The sequence below is a fragment of the Podarcis melisellensis genome (assembly GCF_964234715.1).
Source record: "Podarcis melisellensis genome assembly, chromosome: 3".
In the NCBI taxonomy this organism is placed as follows: Eukaryota; Metazoa; Chordata; class Lepidosauria; order Squamata; family Lacertidae; genus Podarcis; species Podarcis melisellensis.
The window spans coordinates 17,211,420-17,237,714 of NC_138530.1; the positions used below are offsets into that span (position 1 = coordinate 17,211,420).

At 44.4% G+C, this 26,295-nt stretch overlaps 1 long non-coding RNA gene across 1 annotated transcript; it reads right to left on the reverse strand.

The window, feature by feature from the left end:
- Window positions 1-4,942: 4,942 nt before the first annotated feature.
- Window positions 4,943-24,469, reverse strand: LOC309366018. The gene is made up of 4 exons (XR_014166404.1): window positions 24,345-24,469; window positions 18,795-19,193; window positions 8,390-8,511; window positions 4,943-5,551 (listed from the first exon to the last, which is right to left on the reverse strand). It is a non-coding gene; the product is annotated as an uncharacterized lncRNA (long non-coding RNA).
- Between the last annotated feature and the right edge of the window lie 1,826 nt (window positions 24,470-26,295).

Consider the following 26,295-nt stretch of genomic DNA (forward strand, 5'->3'; position numbering starts at 1 on the left):
GGGCCAGAATGGATTCACCTGGTGCCTGCTCCTGAGGATCTGGCACAGGTGCAGGCTCCTCAGAATCTAGGCCTTGCCCCAGTTCAGCCGGCCCTGGAGGCGGGGACTCCTGTGCCGGCTCGGATTCCTCCGGTTCACTCTCAGAATCCGAATCCCACGCCATCATATCAGTACTGTCAAATAGTGTATGCCATTGCACGTCAGAAATGTCAAATATCAATCCTCTGCCATCAAAAAGTTAAACAATTGCCTGAATTCACATACTCCCTCTTCGCTTTCTCCCTAACTTTTAGAGGTCAGGGACTGTCCTGGTGTTTTTTTAAAAAATGAATTGTAAGACACTTTGGTAGCATTTTGGGCTGAAGAGCATGTTTGTGTGAAAATGCTGCAAATAAACAATAATTCAATTGGATGTTAAATACATATTTGGAGTACTAGGTGTTGGAGAATATTTGACAACAACTTTTTCCAAAAGAGCACTTCAAGGACAAATCTGATGAGCAAAATCTAGCAGAAACCATTACGTAGCTGACTCCACACACCTTCCTGTTATAAAGTATGATCTCCCAGTTTTGTGTTTGTCTGTTTTACGTCCATTGGCATTTCCTGAGTGACACTGTTGGTGCTAAGCCCTCGGCTGGATCAAATCCTGAACGCTTTGCAAGATTGCCCATCAGCTCCTTTGCAAGCCAAGTCGTCCAGAACCTGAGCTGCTAAATAAAGTCTTCAGCTGCTTTACAAATCATTACTAATCAGTTGCTAGATCACTCTGATCTAGGTCTGGCAAGCAATGCTCAGTGCTTTTGCCAGCAACCTGAGCAGCAGGTACCTAGATCAGAAATTCAGTTGACAGAGTCAAGCAATAAAGCCTCTAATCTACCATCCAGCTTTTAAGTACTGAAAAATGAAGCATCTTGCAAAACATCTAGGCTTTGCTTTAATTCTAGCATGCCTGGGAATATGATCCAATTAAATGCAGCTATCAACACATATCTTTTGAACTATCTGTTTAATCATGAGGCAAACAGAAAAGCCTGTGGCAGAGCAGTTTTCCAGCTCACAGTGATATATCCTAAACATACACACAACAACAACAACAACAACAACAATTTATTACTTATACCCTGCCCATCTGGCTGGGCTTCCCCAGCAACTCTGGGTGGCTTCCAACAAGCGATAAAAAATACATTAAAACATCAGTCATTAAAAACTTCCCTAAACAGGGCTGCCTTCAGATGTCTTCTAAACATCAGATAGTTGTTTATTTATTTGACATCTGATGGGAGGTGTTCCACAGGGCAGGTGCCACTACCGAGAAGGCCCTCTGCCTGGTTCCCTGTAACTTTGCTTCCCGCAGCAAGGGAACCACCAGAAGGCCCTCGGTGGTGGACCTCAGGCGATGGGGGTGGATATGCTCCTTCAGGTATACCGGACCGAGGCTGTTTAGTTAAGTGGGGTTATGAGTAGCAGCCTTTTCCCAACTTGGAACAGACCTGTTGACCAGCTGCAGAGCATGTTCCCATGGTTCCTGAGCTAGGCACATGCACCCACACCAGGAACCGGAGCGCTTGGGGAGGGCAGAATGAGAAGGTTGCATAGCTGTTGCAAAGCCCTGAGTGGCTTTCTGTGGAGTCTTTACATGGCGGGGTGTGCACCTATTTATCTACTTGCGCTGATGTTCTTTTGAACTGCTAGGTTGGCAGAAGCTAGGACAGAGCTACGAGAGCTCAACCTGTCACTCGGATTCGAACCGCCGACCTTCCGATCAGCAAGCCCAAAAGCTCAGTGGTTTAATCCACAGCGCCATCCAAGTCGCTCTAGAATTGTACTGTTAGTATATCAGTGTAGTCTATCATTCTCCATCAGATGAGAAAAGAAATTGCATGCAATAATTATTAAGGGAAACAAACAATTCAGTGACATTCTCATGGGTGGGGCATGCATCTTTGTCCATGCTCTCCTTATTTTAAAGGTGACCCTGCGGAGTTTGCACGTCTCATATCATTCATTCTAGAAAGAATCTCTCCAGTGTTCTGTATTTTGCAGCCTTCCTGGGTGCCTTTGTTTTGGTGAAAACCCAATTATCTCCTTGGCTGGGCTTTCTTGTAAACACAGCAAGCTAGAGAGGTTGTCTACCAAGGGTCTGCCTGTTCACTGTTATTGTTTTAAGTGAAGTGATATCATGAGGTAATTCCTTCTATACATATTTTTTTTAATTCAGGAAGTGCAGGCAGCTGGGGAGGCTGCAGAAATAAAAACATATAAATCCCCCTTGGCCACCTGACAACAATAATGCAAGCTCAATCCTGTACCTATCAAAATAATAAAGGAATTCTAAAGTGCTCTGTATGTGAGGCAAGAAGTCCTCTCCCCTTTATCCTGCAGCTGATCATGTCTCTAAAAATAGTTCAGAAAAGGGAGCCAGTGTGGTGTAGTGGTTAAGAGCGATAGACTCATAATCTGGGGAACCGGGTTCGCGTCTCCGCTCCTCCATATGCAGCTGCTGGGTGACCTTGGGCCAGTCACACTTCTCTGAAGTCTTTCAGCCCCACTCACCTCACAGAGTGTTTGTTGTGGGGGAGGAAGGGAAAGGAGATTGTTAGCCGCTTTGAGACTCCTTCGGGTAGTGATAAAGCGGGATATCAAATCCAAACTCTTCTTCCATAGGCTGTATAATCCAGAAAAGTAAGGTATCTGGGCTGATTTCCACATACATGTACATTATCACATATATGTACGTTATGAATGTACTTCCTTCATAACCAGGAATTCTAATAGAAATGAATGGAAGACAATGAGTCTAAGGTTAGTCAGATGCAGTGGCTAGGACTGATAATGAGGAAATGAGATTCCATGGCAGGAACAGGAAAGCTGTAGAATTACTCTGTGGTGTCCAAAGAGATTAAAGTGAAAGGAAATCAGAATATAGACATCTTTGTTTTAGTAGCAGCTGTTTCACTTGGTGGTCCCAATTTGGTCTCCACTGCATTCCTAATTGACTTGTCTGAGTTAGCGTATTTCCTTGTTTAATCAAGTTCATTTGGATTTCATTTTATTGTCTAACCGGGGCCTCCCTTTCATAGAGCTTTCTGGAGTTTAGTACTTTGCAGAGCTGTTATCAGTTATAACTTGGAGCATATGGCAAACCAGATGTACTTACATGCCCTGGTAGATAGATGCGACTGTAGTGATTCCTACAACCAGTGCACTTCGGAGCTGAGACTTCTGGGAATTGCCAGAGTCAACATCTACTGATGTTTACAGGTGATTCTTGCCCCAAGTAATCCTGGATGAAATTTGGGCCATGGGGACAGAGTCCATTCATCTCCAGTGATTTTTAGAACATTAATTTGATTTGATGCTGGTCATTTGTTTTGCATTTTGGAACTTTATGATTTTATGATGTTTTTGACTGCTGGACAGTTGAGTCCAGTTAAAGGCGACTATGGGGTGTGGCACTCATCTCGCTTTTCAGGCTGAGGGAGCCAGCATTTGTCCAGAGGGAGCTTTTGGGTCATGTGGCCAGCATGACTAAACCGCTTCTGGCGCAACGGGAGACACCGTGACAAGTGCCAGAGTGCACGGAAATGCCATTAACCTTTCCACCACAGCAGTACCTATTTATCTACTTGCACTGAGGTGCTTTTGAACTGCTAGGTTAGCAGGAGCTGGGACAGAGCAATGGGATCTCACCCCTTCACACAGATTCTAACTGGCCAAGAGGCTCAGTGGTTTAGGTCACAGTTCCATCTGTGATGTTTTAATACCTATATCAGTAGTCTGTCTGTCTTTCTATGGGAAATCCGGACGTATGGCAGTCCATGTTGACAGTGCAGATTTGCCTGATTTCCCCCCTTAAAATAACAACATTTTTTTTGGGGGGGGGAGCTCAGCAACTTTTCTTTCCAGACTCTCACTGTTTGAAATATGGAAACCTTAACCTACCCATCAATTTATATGAATGAGTTGGTGGTTTAGAAAGACTCAGTGCTTTTTTTTCTAGGGGTATACAGGGGTACGCATACCCCTGAACATTTTGTGAATCTAAGTTTGGCCTTGTTGTGGGGCAATATTTCATTATGAGTAGGAAAATGAGAGTACCCCGGAACAATTTTTTAGGGGGGGAAAGTAGCTTGAGTACGGACAGTGGCCAACCCTCCCCTCTGGGGCAGGAAGCTGTGAACTCCTCTTTGTCCTCTGGAATGTATGCTTCAGGGGGGAAAGAGGAGAAACAGGACAGGTGTCAGGACACTCAGGTTACCACTTCAACCCCTCCCGAAGAAGAAGAAGAAGAAGAAGAAGAAGAAGAGGAGGAGGAGGAGTTTGGATTTGATATCCCGCTTTATCACTACCCGAAGGAGTCTCAAAGCGGCTAACATTCTCCTTTCCCTTCCTCCCCCACAACAAACACTCTGTGAGCTGAGTGGGGTTGAGAGACTTCAGAGAAGTGTGACTGGCCCAAGGTCACCCAGCAGCTGCATGTGGAGGAGTGGAGACGCGAACCTGGTTCCCCAGATTACGAGACTGCCGCTCTTAACCACTACACCACGCTGGAACGCTCTGTCTCCCTAAACCCCTCCTTTTTGTGATGTATCAATGATGTAGTCTTAGGGGTGTAGCATGGGGATTAGGAGCTAATAAAAGTTGGGGTCTTCTTTTGTTCAGGGCTTCCATCTTGTTTCGTCTTGCTGTGAGTGGGAGTCCTGTCGCGACAGTTTCAAAAAAGACCAAGCCTACTGGCAGCTATTTTGCTCCAATATTCCTGGTTGATGTCCTTGCTTTTTGTTCAAGGGAGCCCTCGGATTTCTCCGTTAACAGTTCGCAAACCTTGGGGGGTCCCCATTGAGCATGCTCCTTCCTCCCCTCCTTCTGTTTCTCAATAGCTGCACTCTGGCCACAGAGCCATCAATCGAATCTCAGCTGTGAGGAGTTTGAGAACATTTTCCTAAAGTCCTGAAATCCAGCCCAGCCTTTTTGACTCTCCCTCAGTTGATGGGACTGGAGTTTCCCAAGTGCGGGGAGCTAGGCAGGGGCTGGGCAGGGGGCAAGAATGCATCTCAGACTGCTGCGCACAGACTTTGGTGATTATTATTAATAATAAAAACACCCAACAGAAAAACAAACTGCCGAGAGACTTACGAGACATACTGTTCTGGGGGAAAGTATGCCGTGGCCCAAAGCTATCAGACAACTGATAAATGGCATATGGACATGGCTTTATAACATAACGAAATGAAGAAAAAAATTCAATCCATTTTCCCTTCAGTTTAGACTGACACCTTATTTATCAAGTAACAAATCTGAATAATTTGAGGTTGTGTGCCACCCGATATTGTATTTCTTTTCTTGTTGCTGTTGATTTTTTTGTCTGCCTGCAGATTTCTGTGCATTTAATTTCAGGCACAACTAAGCGAAGACCCAAGCTGCAAGTAAGCAAACTCTTTAGCATAGGCATTTTTCAAGGCTGACGCTTGCCCAGATGATTGCCGACATGAAGAGAAATGCATAATGTTTCTGTACGTTCCGCAGAGCTACTCAGCTTGGCAATAGGCTGAAAATAAGGCCAAGCGAAAATCATTATATGCAGCTATGGCAGGAGCATTAGCCTTTTGCACTTGCAAACCTAATTAACAATTACCAAAAGAGCCAGTGTGGTATATCTATGGCTGGATGTTGCTATTCATAGAATTGTAGAGTTGGGAGGAGCCACAAGGTTCATCCTGCAATATAAGAATCTTCCACCCAATGTGGGGTTTGAACCCACAGCCTGAGATTAAGAGTCTCATGCTCTACCCACTGAGCTATCCAGCCTGGATGGTGCCCAACCTGGAGCATAGAGCTCTGTTCACCCTTCACACCCCACCATGTAAAGACACCACAGAAAGCCACTCAAGGCTTTGCAACAGCTAGGCAACCTTCTCATTCTGCCCTCTGCAAGCGCTCTGGCGCCTGGTGTTGGTGCATGTGCCTGGTTCGGGAACCATGGGAACACACTCTGCAGCTGGTCAACAGGTCTGCTCCAAGTTGGGCAAAGGCTACAACTCATAACCCCCCTTAACTAAACAGCCTCGGCCCAGTATACCTGAAGGAGCATCTCCACCTCCAGTGTTCAGCCAGGACACTGAGGTTCAGCGCCAAGGGCCTTCTGGTGGTTACCTCCGTGTGAGAAGCAAAGTTACAGGGAACCAGGCAGAGGGCCTTCTCGGTAGTGGTGCCCGCCCTGTGGAATACCTCCCATCAGATGTCAAAGAAATAAACAACTATCTGACCTTTAGAAGACATCGGAAGGCAGCCCTGTTTAGGGAAGTTTTTAATTTATGGTGTTTTATCATGGTTTTAATACAGTGGTACCTCGGGTTAAGTACTTAATTCGTTCCGGAGGTCCGTTCTTAACCTGAAACTGTTCTTAACCTGAAACACCACTTTAGCTAATGGGGTCTCCTGCTGCCGCCGCGCCACCGGAGCACAATTTCTGTTCTCATCCTGAAGCAAATTTCTTAACCTGAGGTACTATTTCTGGGTTAGCAGAGTCTGTAACCTGAAGCTTAAGTAACCTGAAGCGTATGTAACCCGAGGTACAACTGTATTCTGTTGGGAGCTGCCCAGAGTGGCTGGGGAAACCCAGCCAGATGGGCGGGGTATAAGTAATAAAATTACTACTACCACTACTACTACTACTACTACTACTGAGAGTAAGCCCAAATAATTCAGTAGGACTAACTTCTGAGCAGACATGTTTAGGATTACACTGTTAGTTGGATACAATCCTAAATCTTTCTGGCTTCAACCCCATTCAGGTCTCCTATCACGTATATGCATGCAATATACATCCTAGCATCAAACTATCCTTTTTATATATTTTTTAAAAAACAATAACCAAACAAACTTGCCGCTTCTGTTTTTGTTGTTGTTTGCTCAGATAAGCGGTATTAGATTACCGCTTGTCTTTAATCTGTCACGCAGTGGGTGGGAACTATAAATAGCGCAGGCAAGTATGGGCCTGTTGTCTTGGCTATACATATGATTAGTGAACATCAAGCTAAATTCATTACAATAGGCTTAATTTAATTTGAACCTTCTAAATGTTCTGAGTGTGTGTGTGTGTGTGTGTGTGTGTGTGTTTGTCTATCACATTTATGAACAAATTGGGCTGACATATGCATCTAAAAAATGGATGAGAGAGAACTCGTAGGACCACACCAAGAGAGTAAAAATCAGAATGCTAATCCATGCTGAGAGACAAAACCACACACACACACACACACACACATCCCACACAAAACTATAGGAAACCAGGGAAATTCTTCATATTGCTCATTGTTTGAGGCAGCAGTACAAAACATTAACTGATAATAATAATAATAATAATAATAATAATAATAATAATAATAATAGTAATAATTTATTATTTATACCCCGCCCATCTGACTGGGCCTCCCCAGCCACTCTGGGCGGCTTCCATAAAAACCAAAAATACAGTAAAATATCACACGTTAAAAACTTCCCTTATATCTGTTTGATGTTCCTTCCTGCAAAAAGAAGAAAATATCTACTTTTTTATAAAGGAAATCAGAACAAATCCGCCTTGTCGCCCTCCCCCCCCTTGCCCTCTCCCCAAAACATTTTCCCTTATGAAGGAGGTTGGGAGACAGGACTGCCCAGTATGTGTGACAAGAGTGGTGCTGTTCATGTTTTGGTCTTGCTCATGAGTCTGTTCCTGAACAGGGCTGGGGAATATCACAGTGGAGAAAACAAGTCCGATATAAGCCCATATGAAACCGCCCTAGGGTACAATCAAATGAAAAGATTGATGGGATTGAGATACAGTGAAATCACGGAAGAGGAAAACGACGTTTCAGCTTAAGAAAATCTCCCTTATTGGAAATCTTTCCTGCTGGCCCTTTGCGAACAACTGATACTTGATTATCTTCTGAGGTGGGGAGGGTTTTGTCCAGAACCCACGCAACCACCAAAGCTGCTTAAACTGAAAGTGGGTAATAGGAGGTGTAAAATCTGCCAAGATATTATATATATATATATATATATATATATATATATATATATATATATATGGCAAAATTCCCAGATTGGCAGGAGTCACTTGAGTGGCTTTCTTTTTCTTTTTGACATTTTCCCTTCCATTTTAAAGTTAACACTGATTCACAGTGAAATTCTCAAGTTATGGAAATCTTTAAGCAGTCCTAAGAAGCTGGAGGTGTCAGTGTAAACTCTTCCCCCATCTCTGTTAGTTAACCGGCTCATATAGTAGCATCTACGTTTCTGTCCTACATGATGCCCTGTCTACTGCTGGTTGGGAACAATGGAGGGTGAAGGAAGAGGGGAGGTGTGGGGTGCGATCTGATAAGTGAATGCCCGGTTGCTGCCTTACTATTACTGGTGCTGCTCCTACAATAGGGACGGGGAAACGGTCAGTTTTGCTTCTCCCAGGTTCTCATCCTTCCAGTCTTCTGTTCAGTTCTCTACATTTCCACATCATTTTCCCAAATTTATCTTTAAAAAGAAGAAGGAAAAAAAGTCCTTGTGAAAATCCATCAGCATTTGGGTCCAAATTCCAATATGCACATTTTTGCAAAGCAACTTCCCTTAATATGTTAGGAGTTCAGCCTACACTCGAGTAGGACCATGGCAGAGACACATGCCCAAATGGCATGTTCTCTTCCTCCTGGCCAATTGTCCGGGAGCTTCAAAAGCTTTCTTCTGCCCAAACATCACAGCGACTGATTCCAACTGACACTGGCACACTTAGGGATCCACTGAGTTTGCGCATCTCGCGTGACAGACCTCAGCAACTCCGCATTTTGGCTAATCTACTTTATTTACATATAAACACACACGGAGCACTGCAACATGGCTCCCTCTCTCTCTAGCATCAGACAGCAAAGAGAAAAAGAACAAGAGGACAATAGTCCCACTTCAGGAAACACAGTAACACAAACATCCTGTCTCTGCCACATCCCACTCTGTGGAGTCAAAACATACACCGTCATGTGATAGACAAAAATCCCATGACTGCCATCATAGATCAGGAATTCTAACAATACACAGTAACGCATTTCCATATGTTATTTTCACTCCTAGAATCGTAGCGCTGAAGGGACCTGGGGGGTCATCTAATCAAACCCCCTGCAATGCAGGAATCTCAACACGTTGTTCCCCATCCAATCAAAAACCTTAGCAGACCCTGCTTAGCTTCTTAAATGTGCTAGCGGTTTTACTGCTGTGCCACTAGAGCTGGACATAATCTGAAAACAGAATTGCCGAAGAGTGCCACCTAGTCACTGTGATCAAGGTCTAGTGTTCATTTCACCTTTTGTAATTGATAACAGGACACCACCAGGATAAAATAAACGACTGGCTTGATCTTTTCAGGGGCTCTGGGTAGGCTATCCCCAGTGTCTGCTGCCCATGCCTACTATTGCTTGCCCCCTCTTCCTACACACGCTCATAGGAAGGCTTATGCAATGGCAGCAGTCTAAATGTATCTCCGAGGTCTAAGCCTTTCATTAAGAACAAAAAGATAATGAAGGAAATTAAAAAAGTATCAAATAGCCAGGATCCAAAGTTGCTATGGAAATTGGTGATTCGGCTTTTCAATTTTCAATTCTCAAGCAAGGGGGAAAGTGTGCAAAGATAATATCAATACATTCCCCACACCACAAGACCAAAGATGATAACCTATGAAGCTTATTTAAAATAGGCATCCATCTTTGGTTGAGCTTTGATGCATTTTTCAGTTGCATTCTTCCTTCCTGGGGAATCTTTTAGGAGCTGCATTCCATTGGTACATGGGGCCAAACATTCATTTGTATTCATAATTTGCCCTAGCATGTGCATTTTGGTATGTATTATTTGGCTGCAAAACTGTGCTGCAAAATTCAGAGAAGAGCAAATTTCGAAGAATGGCTGTGTTTCGTTCTGCATATTGTTTCAGAAAGTGCAAAATAGGGAAATTTGAGAGCCAATGTGGTGTAGTGGTCTTGTAATCTGGGGAACCGGGTTCGTGTCTCCGCTCCTCCACATGCAGCTGCTGGGTGACCTTGGGCCAGTCACACTTCTTTGAAGTCTCTCAGCCTCACTCACCTCACAGAGTGTTTGTTGTGGGGGAGGAAGGGAAAGGAGAATATTAGCCGCTTTGAGACTCCTGAAGGGGAGTGAAAGGTGGGATATCAAATCCAAACTCTTAAATTTGCCTTAAAATGCAAATGGGATTGAATGGGTGGTGTTCAATGCTAGTCCTACTCAAAGTAGACCAACAGAAGTTAATGGGCATGACTAACTGGGCATTACTAGCAGGAACCACTACGGCATATTTCTTACTCTCATAGGAACCACATTGGTATTTTATTTTGCAAAAATGAAAGAAGTCTGGCTCCGCTCTTAAGAGAACTGGAATAACTGCATGTTTACAATGCAAAATAAAATGAGCATATAAATGAATAAGGGTAGAGGAAGCATCTGGAAAACTATATAAAAAAATTATTTAATCTGAAAATTTGCTTGTTGTGAATGATGAACAAGTTGTACCTTGGCCGTTTTGAAAAGGAGCCTTTTCAACTCGGCAGTAACATAACATTACATCCAGATTCCTCTAAGCCAAGAATTTCAATGAAGATCAATTAAGTCTCTCTCTAATTTAGTGGCCCACTGCCAGGCTTTGGGCACGAAGAAGCTGGCAAAGAAAATGATATTCAATTGACTTTTGAGGATTAGATGCCAGCCAGTGCATATTAATCAGCTAATAGCATGCAGCCAACAGGTACCATGGGATCTCATTAATAGTGGTACGTGATTAATGCAATGATGAAGGGAGCGACCCAAAAATTACAGTTGATGTGGGTCTGTGCAGACAAACAGTTCACAGGCAACCACACTTATCTGTCACTTTTTTGGCTCCTCTATGCCATTTTTCTAATATCATTTTGAGACAGCAAAGTGAGAAAGGGAGGGAGACAGAGAAGTGCAGGATTATTAATCATAGAGAAACATTCTGTTACTCAGCAATAGATGGATATCAAAATAAACAACACAATAGTTGAGTTGGAAGGGACCCTGAGGATCATCTAGTACAACCCTCGGCAATGCAGGAATCTCAATTAAAGCATCCATGACAGATGACCATCCAACCTCTTCTTAAAAACCTCCAAGCAAGGAGAGTCCACCGCCTCCCGAGGGAGTCCATTCCACTGTTGAACAGTTGTCAGAAAGTTCTTCCTGATGTTTAGCTTTTCCATGGACTGCCTGAATAGAGCTTCAGACCACCAGTGGTCTACAGACCACAGATGGAAAACTTCTCTGGTAGCTGTTAATGCCCCCTGCAGAACCATCTTTTAGCCACTGGCTAAACAAAAGCTATGTCATGTCCTTACTCTGCAAGGCCATAAAATAGCATTTTTGTTGCTGCGTGTTACACTGAAACCATTAATTTGGCCCCAAGTGTAGACAGGTTTGGCCACTACCAACCAGGGGACAATGTTCCTTCCATTCTCCTAAAGTCAATACCAGCTCATTGGCCAAACTTCTGAAATATCAAGTTGATCCCCACGCACCTTTATAACTGCTTATATGCTGGAAACAGCAGGCCGAACGTCAGCCTTTTGTCCCTGTAGCCTGATATTCTGTTACTTTTTAAATATATTTTTAATGTGCTTGCTTCTTTTTATTTTATTTTCCATATGTTAAATGTTGAGGTGGCCGGATGTGTAGGAACTCGTTTTAAAATCTCAGCGCATCCGGAATATGACTCGTGCACTCCTATATGTAATCGCCCATGTGGAAGTTCATTTAGCAAACATTTCCAAGGTGGTTAAGTGCTTGTTAAATAAATCTTTATACGACTGCTCAGATTGCCTGTAGGCTTGCAAAGGATCCCACTGCTCTCAGAGCCATCTGTTAGAACCTGGGCCGCACTGACTCATGATGAGAAACATGAGGAACAGCTCATTCGCAAGCATACTAATTCAAATTGGCTGGAGTTGTCCGTAAGCCAGTGAAAGAATCAGATTCAGAGATGACATCAACTGTAGCAGGAAGTCTACTGACCCCAGATCTGTGGCTGGTGTGTAATTCAGTAACTCTGCTTAAAACTAAGGCTGTGGACACAAGTTTTATTCTATAATCAATGGAGTCTGAGTACTTCTTTTTCCTATGTAGTCCACACACACAGAGGCTAGATCTATTGCATGTTTTTTTTGGCTGCTTGAGAAACTGGTTTCATCTGGAAATAAAAGCTTGTAGATTGATTCTGTGTTACCCTGCAGTGTGACCATCTGAAAACATATGTAGGTAGTCTCAGCAATGGAGGAGAGGTATCTGCATACTTGCCTAATGACATTAGTGGATGGGCACATAAGGTAAAGGTAAAGGGACCCCTGACCATTAGGTCCAGTCGTGGCCGACTCTGGGGTTGCGACGCTCATCTCGCTTTACTGGCCGAGGGAGCCGGCGTACAGCTTCCGGTTCATGTGGCCAGCATGACTAAGCCGCTTCTGGCGAACCAGAGCAGCGCATGGAAACGCCGTTTACCTTCCCGCCGGAGCGGTACCTATATACCTGCTTGCACTTTGACATGCTTTTGAACTGCTAGGTTGGCAGGAGCAGGGACAGAGCAACAGGAGCTCACCCCGTTGCAGGCATTTGAACCACCAACCTTCTGATCGGCAAGTCCTAGGCTTTGTGATTTAACCCACAGCGCCACCATACTGAGATCATAATTACCACTTCCTTCTTCCTTCACCTGGGCATGTGTAGAGAAGAAAAGTAATGGATAACGTAATCAAGAGCAGGGTTTTTAAGTGTGCATCAAATAACTATACCCACCTTGTGGGTCACAGAATCTAGACTAAATCTATTCATCATCATTATCATCATCATCTGTGATCCACTCAAATACTGTAACCTATTGTTTTACTTAGGGTTGCCAGATTCCTCAAAGTGAAAATCAAGATAAAATGGTTGAGCTTTTCCTGGTTCTCCCAGACATTTTGCCGATTCAGTGAAAACTCTGCCCCACCCCCCAATGCCATTTTGCTGCCCAATTCCTGGATGTGTCTGGGGAAACCCAGGTATATGGCAGCCCTAACTGACACACACAGCTAGATCGGTCTGGAATTCATTGGCCATTCAGAAGATTTAAGAAAGATCGTCTTAACAATCGACTCCCATGGAAACACATTGTTTACCTAACAAAAGGTGGAGCAAGCTTGTTATAATAATAATAATAATTTATTATTTATAGCCCGCCCATCTGGCTGGGTTTCCCTAGCCACCCTGCTCTGGAGGGTAGGAATCAAACCAATGGCTTCAATGTACAAGAAAGGAGATTCCGAGTAAACACCAGGAAGAACTTTATGACAGCAAGAGCTGTTCAACAGTGGAACGGTCAGTGACGTGCAGTGAATTTTTTCGTAGGAGAAGAGTTAGGGCCAGAGGTGTCAGCTTGAAGGGTGATTGGGAGCAGCAGTGAGGTTGTTCCTGCGAGCATCATGCCTCCCTCCTTCTGCTGGGCAGAAGCTTCCCGGAAGGATGTGCCAGGGGAACGTTTAGGGGGCTACCCTAGTCCCCCTAGTCCACTGACCCCATACCGCGGCTAGAGTGAGGTCATAGGCAGCCAAGCCACTGTGTACAAAGTGTCAGCCTATGAAGCAGATCTGATACCCACTTAGACAATTATCCCCTTTCCCTCAAAAAAGGACAAAGAAAGTATTTGCTTGAAGTGGAATGCTCTCCCCAGGGAAGTTCATCTGGCGCCTTCATTATACACCTTTAGGCACCAGGCAAAAATATTCCTTTTTAATCAGGCCTTTGGTTGATCTGATTACATCCTATGCCCTTATAAAATGTGGGGGTTTGTCTTGGAACTTTGAAGTGTCAGGCATAGCCCTATTGGCTTTAGCCCAAACGTAGCAGAGTTTTCCTGCACAGCGAAGAAGCTAGTTGCGGCAGTAATGACTAGTCAGCTAGACTCAGAATAACTATTTACAGGATTTATTAAAAAGGAGAAAATAAAACCAGCAGAGTTTCTGCATACAAATAAAAGCAAAATAAATCCTCTCTTTCTCTCTCTCTCAAAACCATACACAGCACTTCTACTCCTAACACACCTCACTCAAACTGAGCTAGCAATCCCTAGTTAAGAGTTGAATGCTGGTCGTTAACCAATCAGAGTAAGCAGTTTCTAGGTCAAGCTGACCTGGGCTTTCTGCCAAGAGTAAATTGACACTGCCTTGAGTTAATTGTTTGAAGCCAGAATCTGCAAGTTTCCCATGAGAATCAATTAACAGAAACTGAACACCCCCTCACAGATTCTGCTGGACAATTAACATCAAATACACCTATGTAGAAGATCATTTTTCCAGCAAACCTAAACCCTTGCACATTCGCTTGTTCTTTACCTTTGCCAATGGCTTAGTTAACACATCTGCTACATTTTCTTCACTTGATACATAAGTACATGTGATTATATTGTCTTGTACACAGCAACGTACATTTTGGTATTTTACAGAGATATGTTTGGAACGTGATTTGAAACCCTCTGTTTTACTTAAAGTTATACAAGCCTGATTATCAATGTAAACTCGTACTGGTTCTCCACGATTTACATTTAAATCTGCTAACAAATGCTTGAAATAAATCACCTCGTTGCACAATTCACTCAATGCGGCGTACTCGGATTCTGTTGATGACACACTTACAATGTCTTGCTTGTGCGACCGCCAGCTGATTAAAGCTGCACCGACCATTATGACCAGTCCTGTGACAGATTTTCTATCCGGCAAATTTCCCCAATCACTATCACAGTAGCAACTCAACGTTTCATCCTCTGAAGAATTTAATTGTAACATATAGCCAATTGTCTGTTTGAGATATCTCAGAACTTGTTTTACCCCTTTCCAGGCATTTAGTGTGGGTTTTGAGACCAATCTACTTAATATGCCTACTGCATAACTAATATCAGGTCTGGACCACTGTGCTAGATACAATAAACTTCCAATTACAGAATGATATACATTAGGATGTTCAAATTCAGGACTCTCATCTGTATGAAGTGTTTTTATGAAACCTGGATCCATAGGCACCACTGCCCCTTTGCAATCCTGCATTCTGTATGTCGTCAGTAGTTGTTTAATTTTGTTCTGCTGACTAATTAGGCAGCTGCCATCTTGGGCCCAGCACACTTCCAACCCTAGATATGTCCTAACCAGGCCTAAGTCTCGTCATAATCTTTTCCAGGCCTCTGAGAGTATCCTTGTGCCACTAAACGAGCTTTGTATTTGTACTCTCCTGTCACCAGAGGTTTAAGTTTGTACACCCACCTGCAGCCTACAATCTTTGCCCCCTCAGGCGCTGCTACTGGTGTAAAAACCTTGTGCTCATTCAGAGAGGACATCTCTTCCTCCATTGCCTGTTTCCAGCGCTCTGCCTCCTCTTTTGGTAACTTTAACACCTCCTGAAAACTCTTGGGTTCTGCAATCACACTAAAAACATTTGCAGTATCAGGAGAAAAACGCACTGGAGGCACTCCTTTGTTTTGTCTTTTAGATCTTCTGGGAGAAAATTTTTCTTCTGACCCACTTTCCTCTTCAGAACTACGACCTCTCTTTTGTTGCTTAGCAACTGGTCTCTGGCTAACTCCACTTTCTTGAGAGCTCTTATCTGAACTTTCCTCCCCCTCAGACTCTGACTCCCTGTGTCTACCTTCAGAGTCATGAAGCTCCTGGGAAGGTTCAAACCAAACCTCAGTATTGGCATGTAGTCTCTCCCAGCCACTATGTTCACAAAAACTGGCATTCCTGGAGATCACAATGCCATTTGTCCCTTCAGCAAAGCGGAAACCTTTTCCCAGCTCCTGGTAACCCACAAACACTAACTGTTTGGTCTTAGGATCTCCCTTCTTTCTCATTTGTTTTGGAATTAATACCCAGGCTTTTGATCCAAACACATGCAAATGGTCAATTTTGGGTTTTTTCTGAAACAATTTAAAGTACGGAGTTGTACCTATTGTTTGATGAAAGAGCCTATTTTGGAGATAACACGCGGTGAGCATGCTCTCCCCCCAATAAGACATGGGCAAATCAGCATCATCAAGCATGGCAAACATCATATCTTGCAAAGATCTGTTTTTTCGCTCTGCAACGCCATTCTCCTCTGGGGAAAAAGCATTTGTTTTTCTATGCCCAATGCCACGCTTCTGTAACCAATCTCTAAAGGCATTTGACATAAATTCGCCACCTCTGTCCGTCTGAATCCTTTTAAGTTTAGTGGACAGAAATCTTTCCACAGATGCCACCCAGCCTTTAAACTTAGTGAACACGTCACCCTTGTTCTTCATGGGAAAAACCCAAGAATAACGTGTGGTGTCATCCACAATTGTTAGTGAAAAACGCGATCCACCCCTGCTTACAGCAAATGGACCAATTACATCCATGTGAACCAGCTGTAGCGGTGACTCACTAACTCTGTCACTTCTGGGGTAAGAGACTCTGTGGGTTTTAACCTTTTTGCAAACATTACAATCAAGGTACTTGTTACAACTCTTTAAATCACCCCCATCAGCCAATTCAGACATTTTTAGTACACTTTTCCAGCCAGCATGCCCCAGTTTCCTATGCAATAAGTGCACACAGTTGTCATGTATAGCTTTGTTATTCACTGCAGGCTGAGATTTACTGACTACTGCTGCAACTTGAGATCCTGCTTTAAGCCAAAACAAGCCTCCCTCTGACTTAGCAGTGCCTAAAATCTCACCAGCCTTCTTAATGATGCAACTGTCTCCTTCAAAACACACTTTAAACCCAGCTTTTAGCAAACAATCTACAGACATCAGATTGCTCCTTAATGAAGGCACACACAGTACATTTTGCAGGCATTCACGAAGACAAGGAACAAAAACTGCACCCCCCGAAATCACTTCGGAAGTACTTCCGTCTGCTAGAGCCACCTGGCTGCGCTGTGCTGAGTTCTTGGAAACAAACAAGTCATCTGAGTTTACGATGTGCCGAGACGCCCCCGAATCGACCACCCAGACAGCTTGTTTCTCATCAGCAATCTTGACCTCGGCGGTCACCAGCTGAGCCGACTGTTTTCGTTTGAAGAATTTCTTTTTCCACTGCTGCTGCTGATCTCGTCTCTGCTCCTGCACCGGCAACTGAGACTTGACCAACTCCGGACATTGTCGTTTTAGATGCGCTGAGGACCCACATCGGAAACAACGCCTAACAGCAAACGCTGACTCCTCACCGGTACGCTGCTTTTGCTTCACCTCTGGCACGGCATGAGAACTCCTTCCAAACCGCCCGCCTGTAGAAGCCTCTGCAGCCAACGACCTTTCTTGCCTCTTCTGCCATTCTTCAATCAAACGCCCAGTAACGTAACTGACTGATAAATCACGCTCCTGTATGCCTTCTAGAGACAAAACTAAATTATCCCAGCTTTCCGGGAGAGAACTCAAAATAATAGCCACCTTCTCCTGCTGGTCTAACGCACAGTCTCTTTCCTGTAGCGCAGTAAACTTTAACTGTAAACTGTGTAGGTGTTCCTGCATTGTAACCCCAGGCTGTAACATTGCCTTGTACAATGCCTTGCGAATGATCAGCTTGGAAACCGCTGTCTCACGCACATGGAGTTCTTTAAGTGCTTGCCACACACCTCTAGCTGTCTTGATTCCCCTCACATACGGCAACTGGGAATCTTCCAGCCCCAAGACAATTGTGGCCCTTGCTCTTTGGTCTTTATCGAGGTCTTCATCATCAGGCTTCGCAGGAAACTTACTCACCACTTGCCAGAGACGATCCCTCTGCAGCACTGCCTGCATGCGTTCCGACCACAGCAAGTAATTGGAGTCATTCAGACGCTCAAAAGCCATCTGAACTGGTTGTGAGGCCATCTTGAGAGCGATGTCCCTGGAACCCGGAACCAGCTACTCACGACCACCGAGAGAGAGAACAGGAACCACAGCACCCAGCACTCACACGCTGCAGCTGTTGTCCTTCTGTCCGCTGCGTCACCAGCTCACCACGGTCAGGAACCAGCCAGGAACAACAACTTCTGGAACTACTGGAACCAACGCCGTTGATGCTGACACCACCACAACTCAGGCCGGCAGCACAATACCCATAACCTCTTGGAACTTTGAAGTGTCAGGCATAGCCCTATTGGCTTTAGCCCAAACGTAGCAGAGTTTTCCTGCACAGCGAAGAAGCTAGTTGCGGCAGTAATGACTAGTCAGCTAGACTCAGAATAACTATTTACAGGATTTATTAAAAAGGAGAAAATAAAACCAGCAGAGTTTCTGCATACAAATAAAAGCAAAATAAATCCTCTCTTTCTCTCTCTCTCAAAACCATACACAGCACTTCTACTCCTAACACACCTCACTCAAACTGAGCTAGCAATCCCTAGTTAAGAGTTGAATGCTGGTCGTTAACCAATCAGAGTAAGCAGTTTCTAGGTCAAGCTGACCTGGGCTTTCTGCCAAGAGTAAATTGACACTGCCTTGAGTTAATTGTTTGAAGCCAGAATCTGCAAGTTTCCCATGAGAATCAATTAACAGAAACTGAACAGTTTGGGGGGGAGTTTATTGGGTTATTGTTTTTATTTTGATTATGTATTTTGTGGTTTCATATTTTGATTTTATTCTGTGAACCACCCTGAGACCCTTGGGTATAGGGCAATATAATAATAATAATAATAATAATAATAATACGCATAAGTGTAAATGTAGAAATACTTGTATGATGTAGAAATACTAGAATTGAATACTAGAAATGTAGAAATACTAGAATTGAAATAGAAATATAATCCATTTCACCACAGTGAGACAAGTGGCCAGGTGACCGATGTACCTTCTTGGTCTAGGTGATGAGGCACTCCTAGGCCTCTCCTGCTCTCCCTTGCTATAGTTCTTTAGCTTTAAACATGGCAGCTCTTCAGTCAGATGGTGCCTTCCAATAGAGGTCTGGCCTCCAAAAAGTAGGGCACCAGGAAGTCCTGTGCTTCTCCATTTCCCCCCTCTCTACCTCTCTGGGAGGTTCAGAGAACAGCCTAGTAGAGCCAACATGACGCCATTTCAAATATTCAGTATGCCTTCACTTCTGTCCTATGTGTAAACGGCAGACTCTGAACGCAGAAGAAAAGGACAGCAATATCGGAAGACCGAAAGCTCCGGGAACAATAACCTGCGGAGGAAGTAGAAAGTGGGGTCAAGGCACGCAGAGCTAGATCCAGAAGCCTGCCCTCTGGCTTTTTCTTTCATTCTCTGAGGCTCCAGAAACGTTGAGGAATCTTACAATCCATTTAATTAGTTACCTGGGGAGCTCAGCATCTACGTGTAGGGCAAACTGTGTGGTGCATGTTTAATTATGCCCCTTTCGTTCGACTGGTTCCAAAGAATAAAAGTGTCTGTGTAAGTTCCGTTGGGGGTCGCTGCCCACATTAGGCCATGCATAATGTTCTTGTTATATCCTGTGGGTTTTTTTAAAAAAGAAAGACTACATCTGTTGCATTTTGCAAATCATGGGGTCTTGGCCCTTCCACAGTTCAGGGACAAGCCCATGAATTACACAGTTTTCTTCTGCTTCTCTATAAGAATGTTATGAAGAGCCAAGAACTGCTTCTTCTGGAAGGACAAATGTATGGTGTGGGTGTGACTTGAGTTGGCAGTATATATATTTAAAATAATAAATAACATCGATAAAGCTCGGTCTGCCCTTATCCAGCCCCTCATCTGCCTATCTGGTAACCAGTCAGCTTCCCCCACCTTAGTCTCCTTGTTGTCCTTGTAAACCTCAGCAGGGAGGAAGAGGATGGGGACAAAGTAGAATTGGTTGGCTCCACCTGTCATTGGCTCTGGCGCCACCTGCAGTTGGCCTCCTTGCCTACCAGTCCCAACAGGCACCAGCCATCACTGGTTCACTGAGGAGATGATAAGTCTCTGCCTCAGTGGGTCCTCATTCAGATTGCAGATAGAAGTTAATGTGATTGAAAACGAAGAGAAAACCCATCTTTGAAGACGACTATCATATCTCCTTCTCAGTCTTCTCTTTTCTAGGCTAAACAAACCCAACTCCCTCAACCGTTCCTCATGAGGCTTGGTTTCCAGACCCTTGATCATCTTGGTTGCCCTCCTCTGCTCATGTTTCACCTTGTCAACATTCTTCTTAAATTTTGGTGCCCAAAACTGGACCCAGAACTTCAGGGGAGCTCTGACCACAGCAGAATAGACTGGTACTATTACTTCCTTAATCTGGGCACTATACTTCTGTTGATGCAGCCTAGAATAGCATACAGAGCTACGGTTTCCAGAATTCCCTGGAAAGAGGAATAGATTGGGAAACCAGTTCAGAAATAGCTGCTCTTGTAGGAGAATAGGGGTCTCCTAACAGCTCCCAGAATTCTTTGGGGGGGGAGCCATGATTGTTTAAGATGGTATCATAGTGCTTTAAATGTATGACATGAATATGGCCTTCATGAATCATGCTTGACTACTATAACAGTCTTTTTTGTCAATTGGTATGTGTGGGTGTTCAGACACCCCTGTCCCAGTCCCTATTCCCATTCCCTCTTCTGAGGTCCCAAGGTGTGCACAAACACACTTTCTTCTCCCTGTGCCAAAACTTTGGCCATTACTTGACTATTTAGCTGTCACGACTTATGGAGAATTTCAGAAAAATATCATTATTATTGTGCCCTTTATGTACGCTGATCTCCTGCTGCCTTTTAAAATTTCAAAATGATGCAGAGAATATGTAGCTCTGAGGAATTTCTGTGCATTTACTTCAGTTTTTTTAAAAAAAGAAATGGAAAAGATTGTATAGCTTTCTTTCTTTTCCTGGTGAGAATTGATTGCTCTGAGAATAGTTAATACCCCTGAGAGGTTTTTTTAAAGCTTTCATTTCAAATTGCTCCTAACGTTGCCTATTAAAAACACTTTTAAAAAACCCACCGAAACCTTCAGGCCTAGAGAACGGAAATCAATGGTATACCACAGATATTTTCAAGAAAAAGAAAAGTAGTTTTCCCACTTCATTTTCCCCTGGAACTGTAGCTTCACGTCAGGCTCTGAGTTCATATCAAACCGGGGGGGGGGGTACCAATTGCCTTGTAAACCTCTCCTCCCTCTGACAAAAATTAAGCAAGGCCTGTCCTGGATTTTGCCCAGCATTCGTTTGAATTTGACCTTCCATGATGGAGTTTTGTTTTCATTAGTGTTCTAGCGCAGTTATTTCAGTACCGAAGGAGCCTTATTAATCAATCCATTAATTAATTTCTTATGTTTATATGCCACCTTTTCCCCCAAGGAGCTCAAGGTGGTTCTCCCGCCCCCATTTGATCCTGTGTGAGGCAAGGACTGGCCCAAGGTGAGCTTCAGGAACATGGGCGGAATCTGTGTGGCTGTCAACTTACAGATTTGAAAATAAGGGACCAGCAGCCTCGGAAATAAGGGATCAGCAGCCAAAATAAGGGATTTTCAGAGCACACGTATGTTTGACTTCTGAGCCCCTCCGAGCCAAAGGCAGAAAGCCCAGCCAGCAGCCAAACAAAGCCTCAAGCGGTGGTTCCCACAGCGCAGCAACCCGGCAAAGGGGATGCAGCAAGGAAAACCACCGTCACCTCTCCGCTGGGAAGCGCTGAGCAAAGGCGAGTCCCCAGGCAACACGGCCAATTTGATCGGCACAAGGCATGCAAGCTCCACCCCCCAGTCGTTCTTAGACTCCTTATTGGGTGAGCAACGCAGCCAAGCAACACAGTTGGAGCCTCCCTCCTCCCTGGCCGGCAGGGAGGGAGGGAGAGGAGCTGCTTCCTATGAAACCCAGGAAATTTAAGGGACATCATCAATAAGGGACAGCAGCGGGACACAGCGCTGGGATAAGGGACTTTCCCGCCAAATAAGGGACGGTTGACAGCTATGCCTTTTCCCCTCCTGTGAAAACAATACACACTATGCAACACACTTTTGTTTTAAAGTTTAAAAATAACTCATGACTTTTACTTGGTGTTCTTGTCAGATTGAATGTACAAGACAGGCAGGAAATACTTATGTTACTAAAACATATTTACATGGTTTTGCATCCGAGACTGACTAATATTTGCAGAGCGGCTGAACAGTCGATAACTGAACTAACGGGGGGGGGGGGGGATTCTATACTACAACATTAACACTTTGCATAGTATTTAGGAAGCAGGATTCCCACAATCCGAACCTTGTTCTCCCAGGTCAGCACTCTAACCATTACTGTAGTGTTTTACTGTTGCTTTGGCCATTGGCTAATGTGAATAAAGTTCTCTCTCTCTCTCTCTCTCTCTCTTGCCATGCTTAAGGAGTGTTGCTGAATGGAATTGTATTACCTTTAAACCCCTAGATGAACTTTAAGGAGCCACTTCCTAGTCCTGAAATCCTGTGAATTACATTGCCACTCTAGGGAGACTTACCCAATAGGACTTATTTCTGAGTAAGCATGTCTCTTATTACACTGCACATCATATGATACATACGTTCAAACAGTCATTATTTTCTCATCCCTGACCCTGGTCAACCACTGCCCTGTTTCTCCTTATTTGTGCAATTAAAGAATGTCATATTCACATTTTAGGGCAATTTGTCAGGAGTTGGCATCATTCTGGGGATAAGCTCCCTCCCATCTAGAGAACCAACTGGGATCTTGGAAGAGAATAACTGGCAGGTAATGGATGCCTCTCGTCTCTCTTGATGCATTTATTTATTTATAACCTTTACTCCACACTGGCCCAGTTCACTGGCCTTAACCACCCTGTTGGATGTCTTCTGCTGAGAGAGGTACAAGGGGAACATAGGAGGTGGCCTTATCCTGAGTCAGACCATTGCTCCATGTAGCTCAGTACTGCCAATACTGACTGTCAGGGCTTCAAACAGGGATTTCTCCCAAACCCACCTGGAACTGCATTCCTAATCTGGAGTGCCACAGGTTTCTCCACCCCTGTTTCAGGGGCAGGTGTGCAAGACCCTCCCCAAACTGCCCTGGTAGGCATTCCTCTCCTTACCAATGGTGTCACATGAGAGTCTGGACATGTGGTTATTACCAAGCTTGTGGTATTACTTCAATCTAGAGCGTTTAACCAAAATAAGCCCCCCCTTTTTTATTCCTAAAACGCAGAGAGCCAAAGGCATCAACAAAAGCAGGCGATTTAGAAAAGAGAACAGTGAAAGGAAAATGTACTTCTAACTTGGCTAGTGCAGCTGCCTCGCTGATAGCTTCACAAGCCAAGATGTACAACTTAATTACTGCCCTGAAAGACAGGATACTCAAGACAGGATCAGATTAATGGCACGCAGCATCTTCCCAAGATTGGGTGACTTCAGACTCTGGCCAAAGGAGAAAACAAAACAAAGCCCTCTTCCAGGCAGAATTTTTCCTTAGCATCTCTTTGGCCACTTGGGGTTTGGTGTCTTAGGGGCGTTGCAGGCATTCAGGAAGAGGACTTTGAAGGTCTTCTTCCCAGTGGATATTACGCCCAGAGCCTCTGTCTCCTGCCTGGGATTCTAGGACTAGTAGCCTCAGTCCATGGAAGGGAAGATGATCCACAGGGACCTAACGTTGCTCATGGTCACTGCCTGGGAAAGGGGGTAGCAAAGGCAGTGGAGGGAGATGGCCAGATGAGAAAAAAGGGCTCCTTCAAGAGCTGTATATAAGAGAGAGACTCCTGCAAGGGGAGGTGGGCCTATAGGAAAATCACCCCCCAAAACAGTATTGTGATTTCGTCTCACCCCAGCAGGGGTAGGGACAGGATGAAAGAAAAGGGAGCGTTTTGGAGACTCTCTGCAGCTGCCACCTGAGCTCGCTCGTCAACGGTTCTGATAATGAAGATGTTTCTCTTCCTTAATTTATAACTAGTATCTTGTAAACTTTGGCTTGACCTTGCATTTGGCACTGCCTAGCAAAGTGCTCAGCCCAGCCCAGCTTCATGCAGCCTCACAGTTTAGGGGAGTTAGAACAATAAAACAATGAGATAAAACAATAAATTAAAACAACAAAACAAAGCACTAAAAGGAGTTAAGAAATAAAATGGAAGAGAGGATAAAAACAAATGCTAAGGGTTGGTTATAGAGCAGAAACTTGCCTTAGAGTTGGCCTTAGAGCTCAAAACTCTGCTTCAAGCATTCAGCAGCCATCTCCCCCTCCCGAAAAGGCACCTTCCTATTTTCCTAGCTGTGTGGGTCTGCGCTGCAACCGTAAGGCACTTGACAACTGTAACCTGTTATGAATCTGATATGTTTCCCCCAAGAATTCTAGAAATCATGAAATTATGACCATGGTCTTTCTCCTTCTACATTAACAGGGAAACTCACTCACCTTGCCTTGGCCTGGCCTGGGAGTGAGTTGTGGCAGTAGCAACAAAGCAAAGGGCATATTATTGGTGGCCTGCTCTGCAGGGCTGGTGCTAGGGCAAGCAGGGATGACCCATCTTCACAGATTAGGCCTAGCAGAGAGAATTGTGATGAGACCCTCTCAACCCTCTGATGTCATGAACTGTGATGTCAAATGCCTTTATGACCAAGAGTTATATTTAAAAAACCCCACACCAGGTTCTTTCTTGGCCCCTTTACACCTGAGGTGCTCCTGGCCACTTCTGTTTTCACTCAGTTATGAGGAAGAGGTAGTTCTGAGCGCTTATTGCTAAGTGCCAGTAAGAGATCTCTGAGTCACAACATTTCCCCGTCTACCGTATTCTAAGCCATGTTCCATAAAGTGTACCATGTGGCCATTATAATCTCTTACTGCCAGCAAATCACAGATGGCCAGTTGTACTTGCTATTAAAAGTAACCATCCACGAACGAGGCCAGAGTGGCATGAACGTTTTATTGGGAGAGCTAAAAAATAATTGCATATTTCATGTAAGCAGGCATTTGGACTGCCCTTCAGAAGACTCCCTTAGTTTGAAAGAGGAACAGGAGGCGGTGAAGCGGGCAGTGGCGCTTTCCTTTTGGTGCCTTGTTCCTTCCATCCTTTCCCAATGGAAGTGGCCCTGCCACTTGAGGAAGGGTCGTAGCTTAGTGGTAGAACATCTGCTTTGCATGCAGAAGGTCCCAGGTTCAATCCCCGGCATCTCCAGGTATGGCTGGGAGAGAACCCTGCCTAAGATCCTGGCGAATCCTTGCCAGTCAGTGTAGACTGGTGGGTTCAATGGTCTTGACTTGGTAGAAAGCTTCCTGTGCCAGAAACAGAGGGGCATTTAGAGAGGGGCAGTGGCAAGGCAAAGAATGCCTGATACTGGAAGAGGAGGATTAGCGAGCTTCCTTGCAGCTGCCCAGCCAGGCAGGTGTTATCTGTCTCTACACAGAGATGGGGCTTCTTCATCACCAGGCCTGCTATGCCAACAATGTCTCTTGCAGACTTCATGATATGTGAAAAGCTTAAAAAGAAAAGTGGGGAAAAGGCTAGGCTTTTTATTACTGGGACTTCAGCAGCCAGCCCTGGCTGTGCATGTTCTCACTTCTTCCTGTTGTCATGAGGTAAATCCAGGCAGACGACATGGCATTGTGGGTAGTGATGCTACGCACCTGTTCTGAGCATGCTCAGGCACATTTCTGGAAGCTAGGCCCCAGGACTGATCAGCCTTGCTCTTTGATCATTTTCATTTCACTAACTTGCCCTCTTGTGTTAGCAAGCATAACTGGACACACTGAGAGTATATTCTTTGTAATATATATTTATATAGAGAGATGATAGATAGATAGATAGATAGATAGATAGATAGATAGATAGATAGATAGCCAGCCTTTGGCTTAACCCCTTAGTCGTCATCCTCCCCAGATGTCCAATATAAGAACATTCAACTGCATTTGCTATCCTTGTTCCACTTCTCTCCTTCCACCATATATATATATTCCACCATATATATATTCCACCATATATATGGTGGACACCAGCTGCTGCCACTGCCTCTGATCCTGCAAGTGACCAAAAAGTGATACCACAGAAAGCCTTATCCTCCATCAGTTTGTCTAAGCCCCTTTTCAAACCTTGCAGGAGCAAATTTCATATTATAGCTACACACTGTCTAAAGAAATATTCCCCTTTTTCACCTGTACCAATCCTTCCACTGTTCAGCTTCCTTGGATAGTTTCTGGTATTCTCAGGAAGGGAACAGACCCTCAGGTGGTTCAATGGGTCCGTGTGCCTGGATGTTAAGCTGAAGGTTTATGGTTCAAGCCCATCCAGAGACAGCTGCAGGCAGGATTCCTGCATTGCGGCGGGTTGGGCCAGATGACCCTCAGGGTCCCTCCCAACTTACAATTCTGT